The 10,968-nt window shown below is 36.7% G+C and overlaps 1 non-coding gene across 1 annotated transcript; it reads left to right on the top strand.

Moving 5' to 3' along the window:
• The first annotated feature begins 4,579 nt into the window (after positions 1–4,579).
• LOC116530243 lies at positions 4,580–4,686 on the top strand. Its single transcript, XR_004259897.1, has one exon. It is a non-coding gene; the product is annotated as a U6 spliceosomal RNA (small nuclear RNA).
• Positions 4,687–10,968: the final 6,282 nt, after the last annotated feature.

The raw sequence follows: 10,968 nt of genomic DNA, 5'->3' as shown, positions 1-10,968 counted from the left end.
TAGAGGATGATGGCCCCCTTCCCATAGCTCCACTATACAATTCCCTGGTGGGGACTCTGTGTGGAAGCTCCAACCCTACATTTGCCCTCAGCCCTGACCTAGCAGAGGTTCTCTGCAAGGGCTCCACCCCTGCATCAGGCTTCTGCCTGGGTATGCAGGCTTTTCCATACATCCTCTGAAATCTAAGTAAATGCTACCAAGCCTCCTTCACTTCTGCTTGGTAGTGAGGCAAAAGTGAAGGAGGCTTGGTAGCATTCTGTGCACCTGCAGGCATAACACCACATGGAAGCCACCATGACTTATGGTTTGCACTCTCCAAAGCAGCAGCCCCAGGTAAACCTGGGGCCCTTTGAGCTATGACTGGAGCTGAAGCAGCAGGGATCAGGACAGTAGTCTTCTACTGTGACTGGTAGCACAGGACAGTGGTGCCTGGGCCTGGTCTCAAAACCATTCTTTCCTCCTAGACCTCAGGTTCTGTGATGGTAGGTGTTGCCCTGAAGATTTCCGAAATGACTTTGACATCTTTTTTCCATTGTCTTGGATATTAGCACCTGACTCCCTTTCAGTCATGTAAATCTCTCTAGCAAGTGGTCGTTTTGCAGCCATAGCCTGCTTGTATTCCTCTCTTGAAAATGCTCTTTCCTTCTCTACCATGTGGCCAGGTTGTGAATTTTCCAGATGAATACACTATGCTTTCCTTTTAGTTATAAGTTTCAACGTCATTTATTTGCTCCCATATCTGATCATAGATTGTTAGATACAACTAGGCAACTTCTTTTTTTTTTTTTTGAAACAAGGGTCTCACTCTGTCACCCAGGTTGGAGTGAAATGGTGCTACCATGACTCACTGCAATCAGACCACTTCTGAAATCCATTGCTGCTTAAAAATTTCTTCTGTCAGATACCCTAGATCATCACTTTTAAGTTCAAACTTCCACTGACCCCCAGGACATGGATATAATGCAGCCAAGTTCTTTGCGAGGGTGCAACACAGGTGACCTTTACTTTAATTCTCAATAACTCCCTCATTTCCATTTGAGACTTCATCAGCCTGGCCTTTACTGTCTATATCACTATCAGTATTTTGGTCACAGCCAATTAACAAGTCTCTAAGAAGTTCTAAAGTTTCCCTCATCTTCCTGTCTTCTTCTGAGCCCTCTAAATTCTTCCAACCTATAAGCTCTTCCAACCCTCCACCCCTGTGACTGAGCCCTCTAAACTCTTCCACCCTTTGCCCATTACCCAGACCCAAAGCCAATCCACAGTTTCAAGTATCTTTATAGCAACTCTCCATTCTTTGGCACCAATTTTCTGTGTTAGTCTCTTTGCATTGCCATAAGCAAATACTTAAGACTGGATAATTTATAAAGAAAAGAGGTTTAATTGGCTCAGGGTTCTGCAGGATGTACAGGAAGCATGGTGCCAGCATCTCATTCTGGTAAAGGCCTCAGGAAACTTACAATTATGGTTTAGAAGGTTAAGGGGGAGCAGACAAGAGGAAGCAAGAGAGCAAACAAGGAAACAATAGAGCAAGGAAAAAGTGCCAGGCTTCTTTAAACTACCAGCTCTCACATGAACTACCAGAGCAAAAACTCACTAATTACCATGGGATGGCATCAAGCTATTCACGAAGGATCCACCCCCATGATTCTAACACCTTCTACCATGTCCACCTCTAACACTGGAGGTCACATTTCAATATGAGATTTAGTGAGGACAAAACATTCAAGCCATATCATCCCTCTGTCAAAAATGAACAGATTTGGCAAGCAGAAAATCATAAGAACATAATCGATCTTAAGAACACCATCAATCAACTAGATATAATGGACATTTATAGACTATTTCATCCAAAAATAGGCGAAATATACATTCTTCTCATACTCACATAGAAAATTAAACATAGACAACATTCTGAGTCATAAAACACACCATAACAAATTTAAAAGAATATAAATTATACATGTCTGCTCTCAGACCAAAATGGAATTAAACTAGAAATCAGTAACAGAAAGCTGGAAAATCCCAAAATGACTCATCAGGGTTCCAGTCTGGTATTTTTTAAAGAATCAGATGTAATGGCCAATTTTATGTGGCCAGCTTGGCTACACTATAGTGCCCAGTTGTTTGGTCAGATACCAATTTAAATGTTGCTTGCTGTGAAAGTATTTTTAGATGTAATTAACCTTTGAACCAGTAAACAAGGAATAAGGCAAGTACCCTCCACAATGTGAGTGAGTTTCATCCAAGTTAAAGGCCTTAAAGAGAAAGACTGAGGTTTCTAAAGAAAGAAAGAAAGAATTTTGTCTCAAGATTGCAACATGGAAATTGTCCCTGAGTTTTCAGAATGGTAGCCTGCTCTGTAAATTTGGGACTCAAGACTACATCAACTCATGTGAACTTCCAGTCTATTGGTATGTTTTATAGAGTTTGGACTTGTTAGCCACCACAGCCACATGAACCAATTCTTTAAATAAATTAACCTCTGTCTCTCATACATTTGTGAGAGTGTGTGTGTGTGTGTGTGTGTGTGTGTGTGTAATTCCACAGAAAGAGAAATATAAATATATATATGAAATCTAACTAACACACCAGGTGACAGCCAATATGCAGCCAAGGTTGAGAACAACTGGTACCATGGATTTGTAAGAAATTGTGATGAAGCCTAACAATATCAACTACACAGATGAGAAGACCCTTCCCCACCTCATGGTCAATGGAATGACCTAAGCAGTGTCAGTGGTGGAGCTCGGCAGGGCCTAGGGGACCCACATGGCCTAGCAGCCTCCCACATGGGCAATGAGACTATAGAGGCACACCACCACAGCAAGCAGGCTATCCGCCACCAAGTGGATAGGGACCACCAAAGGCATTCCAGGGGTCATTCTGGGGCCAAACTTAAAAGACAGTCAGGATCTACAGGAGGGACAAAGGACAAAATGTAGTGGTTTTCCTGGTGGTTCTTAGAACCAATGGTCATTTCCAGCCCCATTAGTATGAGCTAAACCCAGACAATTTTCATGGATGTGTAGCCCAGCATGGTTAGAGATGGATGTAAGCATCCACTCGTATTTACAAAATTCTTCCACTGTGCAAATGGTTTTCACACGTGTTAGATCACTCCTTCCTACCAACAATTTGGGGGGGGTAGCTATGAACAATATTATTACCCTTAATTTACACACAAGAAAACCAAGGCTCAGAGATCAGATAATTGCCTAAATTCACTAAGCCAGGGAGAAGTTAAGTTGAAAGTCAAACTCAGATTCCTTAACTTACAGTGCAGACTTCTCTTTAGTTACTACCACTAACATTAATAGTAATATTTATTGAACATTTATGTATTCTAGGTGCTGGCTGTATTCTATATTAATTATATCATTTAATTATCATAATTACACTAGAAAGTATTAGGACCACCATTTTACAGATGAAGAAACTAGGATTTAAGGGTTTAAGTGATTTTTACAACTTCACATGATATTCTTCTAAGAGTGGTTATGGGCAGCACTGCATTTGTAAACCACAAACATACAACATGGAAGCTGGAACGCCTAGTCTATAGCCAAAGAAGGCAAAACCTACATAGATAGGCATAGATCCCACTGCGTTCGTTAACCTATGTCTCAACCAGAGCTGGATAAAACAGACTATGCTAGAGGGACATTACTGTCCTTATGCCACCTCCCTATTTCCCAACTTCCTCTGAATCAAGGAGCTGGGCAGAAAAGCAGAATCTTCATCTTACACAATTCCTGGGGTCAGAGCTCAGGCCTGACCTATGGGCGTAACCATCACCTCTTGCATGCATAATCCTTCCCTCACGGCACAAATAAGGTAAATGGAGGATAGGAATGAAGAATGTCTAAAGGGAAACCTGATTCCACCAGTTACATGAACTCTCACTTTTAAGAACAGACCTCCTACTTGATGTTTCCTCTTAAGTTTTTCACTTTGAAAAAATCAATTGGTCTTAACAACACCAATTATGGAACAAGTAGGCATCATTTCCTTCCTGATATCATATACTGAGAAAGATGTATGCACATTTCTGGGGTATTCTTGCCAAAAGCATATCAACTAAATCTAATCAAAAGGGATATCAGACAAAACTAAATTAAGTGACATTCTACAAAATAACTGTCTTATACTCTTCAAATATATAAATGTCATGAAAATTAAAGAAAGACTGAAGAATAAGTTCCAGATTCAGGGAGAAGAAAGAAATGGTAACTAAATGTAATTCACAACCCTGGATGAAATCCTGAATCAGGAAATGTTTTTGTTTTGTTATAAAAGATTCTATTGATACTTAGCACAATTTGAGGAAGGTCTGTAGATTAACTAACACTATTGTATTAATATTAATTTACTGATTTTGAAGATAGTACTGTGTTTATGCAAGAGGATGTCCTTGTCTTTTAAGACACTGAAGCTTGGGGCATGGAGAAAAAAGACAGAGGAAGTCAGATAGATAGAAAGAATAATAAAGCAAACATGATAAATGTTCACGTTTGAGGTATCTGGGAAAAGAGTGAAAGAATTTCATAGTACTGCTCTCAAAAGTTTTCTCTAAGTCATGCTCACCTCAGCAGCACATATACTAAAATTGGAATGATAGAGAGAATATTAGCATGGCCCCTGCACAAGGATGACATGCAAATTTGTGGAGGATTCCATATTTTTAACAAATTCAGAAGCTAGCAGAAGACAAGAAATAACTAAAATCAGAGCAGAACTGAAGGAGATAGAGACACCAAAAAACCCTTCAAAAAAAGTAATAAATCCAGGAGCTACATTTTTGAAGAGAGCAACAAAATAAATTAGACCACTAGCCAGGCAAAAAAAAAAGAAAAGAGAGAACAATTGAATAGATGCAATAAAAAATGATAAAGGGGATATCACCACCAATTCCACAGAAATGCAAATTACCATCAGAGATTACTCCAAAACAATTCTATGCACATAAACCAGTAAATTTAGAAAAAATGGATAAATTCCTGGAAACTTACACCCTCCCAGGACTAAACCAGGAAAAGCTGAATCCCTGAATAGACTAATAACAAGGTCTGAAGTTGAGGCAGCAATTAATAGTCTACCAACTAAAAAAAGTCCAGGTCCAGATGGGTTCACAGCTGAATTCTACCAGATGTAAAAAGAGGAGCTCGTACCATTCCTTCTGAAACTATCCAAACAATACAAAATGAGGGAATCCTCCCTAACTCATTTTATGAGACCAGCATCATCCTGATACCAAAACCCATCAGAGACACACACAAAAAAAGAACATTTCTAGCCAATAAACATCAATGCCATGATAAACATCAATGCCAAAACCTTCAATAAAATACTGGCAAACCGAATGCAACAGCACATCATTATGGCATGTGTGTACCTATGCAACAATCCTGCAAGATCTGCACATGTATCCCAGAACTTAAAGTACAATTAAAAAAAAAAAAAGAAAAGAGAAAAATGTGTATTCTATTATTGTTGGAGAGTGTTCTGTATATTAATGTCTGCTAGATTTAGCTGTCTCCATCCCCCCATCACCTACATCAGGCATTTCTCCCAGTGTTATCCCTCCCCAACCTCCCTGTGCCCCACTGTCCCTCCCCTAGCCCCTCACCCCCCAACATACACCAGTGAGAATACACATGGTTCTCAAGAGCACATGGGACATTCTCTAGGAAATGTTAGACCATAAATTAAACCTCAATCGATCTTACATGACTAAGATATTATGCAACCTGTCTTTTCTAACCACCATAGAATGAAGTTAGAAATCAATAACAGAAGTTAAAAATCAATAAAATGAATGAAGTTAGAAAAATCAAAAAGAATCACAAATGGGTGAAAATTAAACAATATACTTAAGCAACCCAGTGATCAAAGAAGAAATCACAAGGGTAATTATAAAATATTTAGAGATGAATGAAAACAAAAACTTATAAGATATCACAAAAGCTGTGCCAAAGGGAAATTAATAGCTATAAACACTTACATTGAAACAGAATAAATAAAAGTTGTAACAACTTTAAGCAAAAGAAATAAGAAATAAAAATATCTCAAATAAACATCTTAACCTTACAAATTAAGTAGCAAAAAAGAAAAAAACTAAACCCAAAGCTAGTAGGAGGAATGAAATAATAAAAATAAGAGCACAGTTAACTAAAATAAATAATAGAAAATAGAGAAAATTAACAAAATCAAAAGTCGATTCTTCTAAATAAACTAATGAAATTGACAAACCACTAGCTAGACTGACCACAAGAAAAGAAAGAAGATTTAAATAGCTCAAATAAGTAATGAAACTGAAGACATTACTACCAATTCTACAGGATTATAAGAGAACACAATGAACAATTATTTGAAAAAATGAATAATTTAAATAAAATAGACAAATAGATAGAAATGTAAAATCCACCAAAACTTAATCATTAAGAAATAGAAAATTTGAATAGACTCTTAACTAGTAAGGAGACTGAGTAAGTAATCAACAAAGAAAACAGCTGTACCAGACTGCTTTACTGGTGAATTTTACCATTTAAAAAGAATTAACATTAATCCTTCTCAAGCTCTTCCAAACAACTGAAGAAGAGAAAGCATCCTAACACATTCTATGAGGCCAGCATTGTCTTGATACCAAAAGGAAACAAAGATACTATAAGAAAACTATAGCCTATTGTCCCTTATGAACATTAATACAAAAATCCTCAACAAAATACTAGCAAACCAAACTCAGCAGCATATTAAAAGGATAATACACTATGACAACATGAGATGTAGTCCTGGAATGCAAGGATGGTTCAACATCTGAAAATCTATCAATGTAATTAATACACTTGTAATGGTTAATGTTATGTGTCTACTTGGCTGAATAATGCTGCCCAGGTATGTAGGCAAGCATTATTCTGAATATTTCTGTGAGGGTGTTTTTAGATGAGATTAACATTTAAATTGATGGACTTTTAATAAAGCAGATTGCCCTTCATAATGTGGATGAGTTTTACCCAACTAATTGAAGGCCTGAATTGAATAAAAAATAAACCTCCCCCAAGCAAGAGGAAATTCTTAGCAGACAGACTTCAGACTTGAACTACAGTATTTGTTCTTTCCTGTGTCCTGAGCCTGACAGCCTGCAGACTTGAACTGTAGTACTGGTTCTTCTCTGGGTCTCTAAATTCCAAGCCCACCCTGTAGATTTTGGACTTACCTGCCTCCATAATCACATGAGCCAGTTTCTTGAAATAAATCTTCTTATATATTTAGACATATCCTATCAATTCTGTTTTTCTGGAGAATCCCAACTAATACAACACAACATCAACAAAATGAAGGGGAAAACATATGATCATTTCAATTAATACAGAAAAAGCTTTTAATAAAATGTAATACCCTTTGACGATTCAAACACACTCAACAAGCTAGAAATAGAAGAAAACTACCTCAACATGATAAAAGTCATATATGAAAAATCCACAGCTATTAGATTTAATGGTAAAAGACTAAAAGCTATTCCTCTTAGATCAGGAACAAGAGAAGGATGTCCACCTATGCTATTTCTATTCAACATAGTACTTAAAGCCCTAGCCAGGTCAATTAAGGAAAAAAAAAGAAAGAAAGAAAAAGAAAAGCAACCAAATTAGAAAGAAAGAACTAAAATTGTCTCATAGGTAATTTTAATTCTATGTCTCATAGAAAAGACATAAATTATCTCATCGATAATTTATTCTATGGGCTCACAGAAAAGACATAAATACATGGAAAAACAATCTATATTCTTGTATTGGGTGACTTAACATTGCTAAGGTGTTAATACTACCCAACATGATCTACATATTCAATGCAATCCTGTCAGTGTCAATAGTGTTTTTATGTAAAAATAAATAAACCTTAAAATTCATATAGAATTGCAAGGGACCATATGACTAGCCAAAATGATATTGAAAAAGAAGGAAAGGAAAGATTGAAAGATACAGAATTCTTGGTGTAAAAATTTACTTCAAAGCTACAATAATCAAAACTGTGTTCCTGGCATAAAAACAAACATAAATAGCAGTGAAATAGTACAGATGGTTCAGAAATAAACCATCATATATATGGACAAATAATTTTCAACAAAAGTTACAAGACCACCTATGAGGAAAGGACAATCTTTTTAACAAATGGTGTTGGGAAAGCTGGATATCCACATGCACGAGACTAAAATTGAACACTTACCTTACAATATAAAGAAAAATTATCTCAAAATGGATCAAAGACTAAGACCTAAAACTATGAAACTCATTGAAGAAAACATAAGGAAAAGCTTCATGACATTGGATTTGACAACGATTTCCTGGATGTGAAACCGAAGGCACAGGCAACCAAAGAAAAAAATAGACATATTGAACTTTAACAAAATTTTAAATGTTTCTACACCAAAGGACACAACTAACAGGATAAAAGATCATCCCAGAGAATAAGAGAAAATATTTGCAAGTTACTTATCTAATAAAAGATCAATGTCCAAAACATATAGAGAACTCCTAAAACTCAACAACAAAACCCAAGTACAAAATGGGAATGGATTTTAATAGACATTTCTCCAAAGAATTGTACTAAAGGTTAAGTACAGTATTCATGGCGCTCTACATCATGAATCATTAGGAAAATGCAAATCAAAACCACAATAAGATACCACCTTACATGTATTGGAATGGCCATTATTGAGAAACAAAACAAAAATAACATGTGTTGGTGAGGATGTAGAGAAATTGTACAGCGTCGGTAGAAATGTAAAATGGTGCAACCAAAACAAAAAGTTTTAAAAAATAGAATTTGCCAAAAATTTAAAAATAGAATCGCCATGTGATCCAGCAATCCTACTTCTGGATATATCCCTCCAAAGAATTGAAAGCAGAAACTAAAACATATTTGTACACCCACATGCAAAGCAGCATTATTCACAATAGCCAAAAGGTGGAAAGAACCCAAATGTCCATCAATACATGAATAGGTAATAAGTTGTAAAAAAGGAAGGAAATTCTGATATATGCTACAACATGAATGATGCTTGAAGACATTGTGTTAACTGAAACAAGCCAATCATGAAAGGACAAATACTGTATGGTTTCATTTCTATTAGGTACTTAGAGAAGTCAAATTTGTAGAGACAGAAAGTAAAAACGGTGGTTGCTAGAGGCTGGGGGTAGGAAGAAATAAGGAGTTACTGTTTAATGGGTAGAGTTTCAGTTTCACGAGATGAAAAATGTTCTGGAGATATTAATAGATGTTGGCATTGGTTGCACAACAATGTGAATATACTTAATGCCATTGAAATGTATACTTAAATAATCAAAATGGTAATGGCAAATTTATGTGGTATATCTTACTACAATTAAAAACATATAAAATAAACGAAATACACAATTACCACATGACCCAAGAAGTGCACTCTCAGGCAGTTATCCCAAAGAAATAAAAGATTTTTCTTTATATAAAAATCTGCACAGAAATGTTTATAGCAGCCTTATCCGTAACAGCCAAAAACTGGAAACAGCCCAGATGTCTTTCAACAGGTAAATGGTTAAATAAACTGTGGTCCATTCATACTATGACATACTACTCCACGTTATTGATACACACATCAACTTGGATGAATCACCCGGGAATTATGCTGATTGAAAAAAGTCAGTCCCGAGGTTACATATTACATAATTCTATTATAGAAATGTAAAACAGGATAGTGGCTGCCAGAGTCAGGATGGAGTGGAGAGGCCAAGCATAAGGAAAATGGGTGTAACTACAAAAGGGCAACACGAAGGATCTTCATGGTGATGGAAATGTTCTGTATTGTATCTGTGGTGGTGAATACACAAACCTAGACATGTAATAAGAATGTATACAACTAAACACACAGACACGTGTACACACACACACACAAATGAATACAAGTAAACCTAGGGTAATCTAAACAAGAAGGGTTATATCAATGTACATATCCTGCTTGTAATATTGTACTATAATTTTGCAAAATGTTATCATTAAGAGCTAAGATAAAGGTTACATGGGATCTCTCTCTTATTTCTTATAACTGCATGTGAATCTACAGTTACCTGAAAATTAAAATTTTAATTTAAAATGATACAAGAAAAGAAGAGATGCATATGCAAAGACTGATCCAAAATCTTGGAAATAAAAACATACAGCCATGGGAAGAAGCACAATAGATAGGGTAACTTTGGCTGGACAGAGTCAAGCGAATGCTCAGAATGGAAGCAGCAGGGAAAATGAAGATGGTCCAGACCAGGATTTGAAGGCTTAGATTTCTTAAGGATGGAAAGTCTCATAAATGAGCGAAGTGGGATGACCAGGGGACCAGAGAGATGCATTTCATCTGAAGAGGAATCGACTACTCACCTCCAATGAAGCAGTCCCAATGTCACTAATTTTTCAGTTTTTCTAGAAAAATATTGATTTTAATAAGAAATCTTCGCATTTTTAAATGTTGGCAACTAATTTAACAACTCTAAAACATTGTGAAGCTCAAGCAAAACACAACAGTGAATTATGTTTAAAAAAAAGTCACTAGTTCTTGCTTTTTAGTCTAGCCCAACACCCCTTTCCTCCACCTCATCTGACTAACTTCTACTCATCATCGGGACTTAGTGACAGCTTTGTCTTTTTCTTGACCCTTCCCCAAGCCCCAGATTGGGCTAAGTGACTTTCTCTGTACTTAAATTGCTCACCTCCACCTCCCCACCACTCCTTGCTTACCTCTATCAGAGTATTCATCTCCCAGTACGGAAATGTCTGATTGACTGGGCACTCTCTACAGCTAACTATGACTACGGTAATGCCACATAACAAACAGGTGAGCCAAGAATTGGCTAATCAGGGCTCAGTGGCTCTGCTAATCTGGACTTAACTTTCTTAAGTATCTGTGAGTTGAGTGGGGTCAGCTGATATAGGTTAGCCTCAACT

This window comes from Sapajus apella, unplaced genomic scaffold (assembly GCF_009761245.1).
Source record: "Sapajus apella isolate SASKATOON/1434 unplaced genomic scaffold, GSC_monkey_1.0 scaffold65, whole genome shotgun sequence".
In the NCBI taxonomy this organism is placed as follows: domain Eukaryota; kingdom Metazoa; phylum Chordata; class Mammalia; order Primates; family Cebidae; genus Sapajus; species Sapajus apella.
Note: the sequence above shows the minus strand (reverse complement) of the source record. Positions and strands in the feature narration are given on the sequence as shown.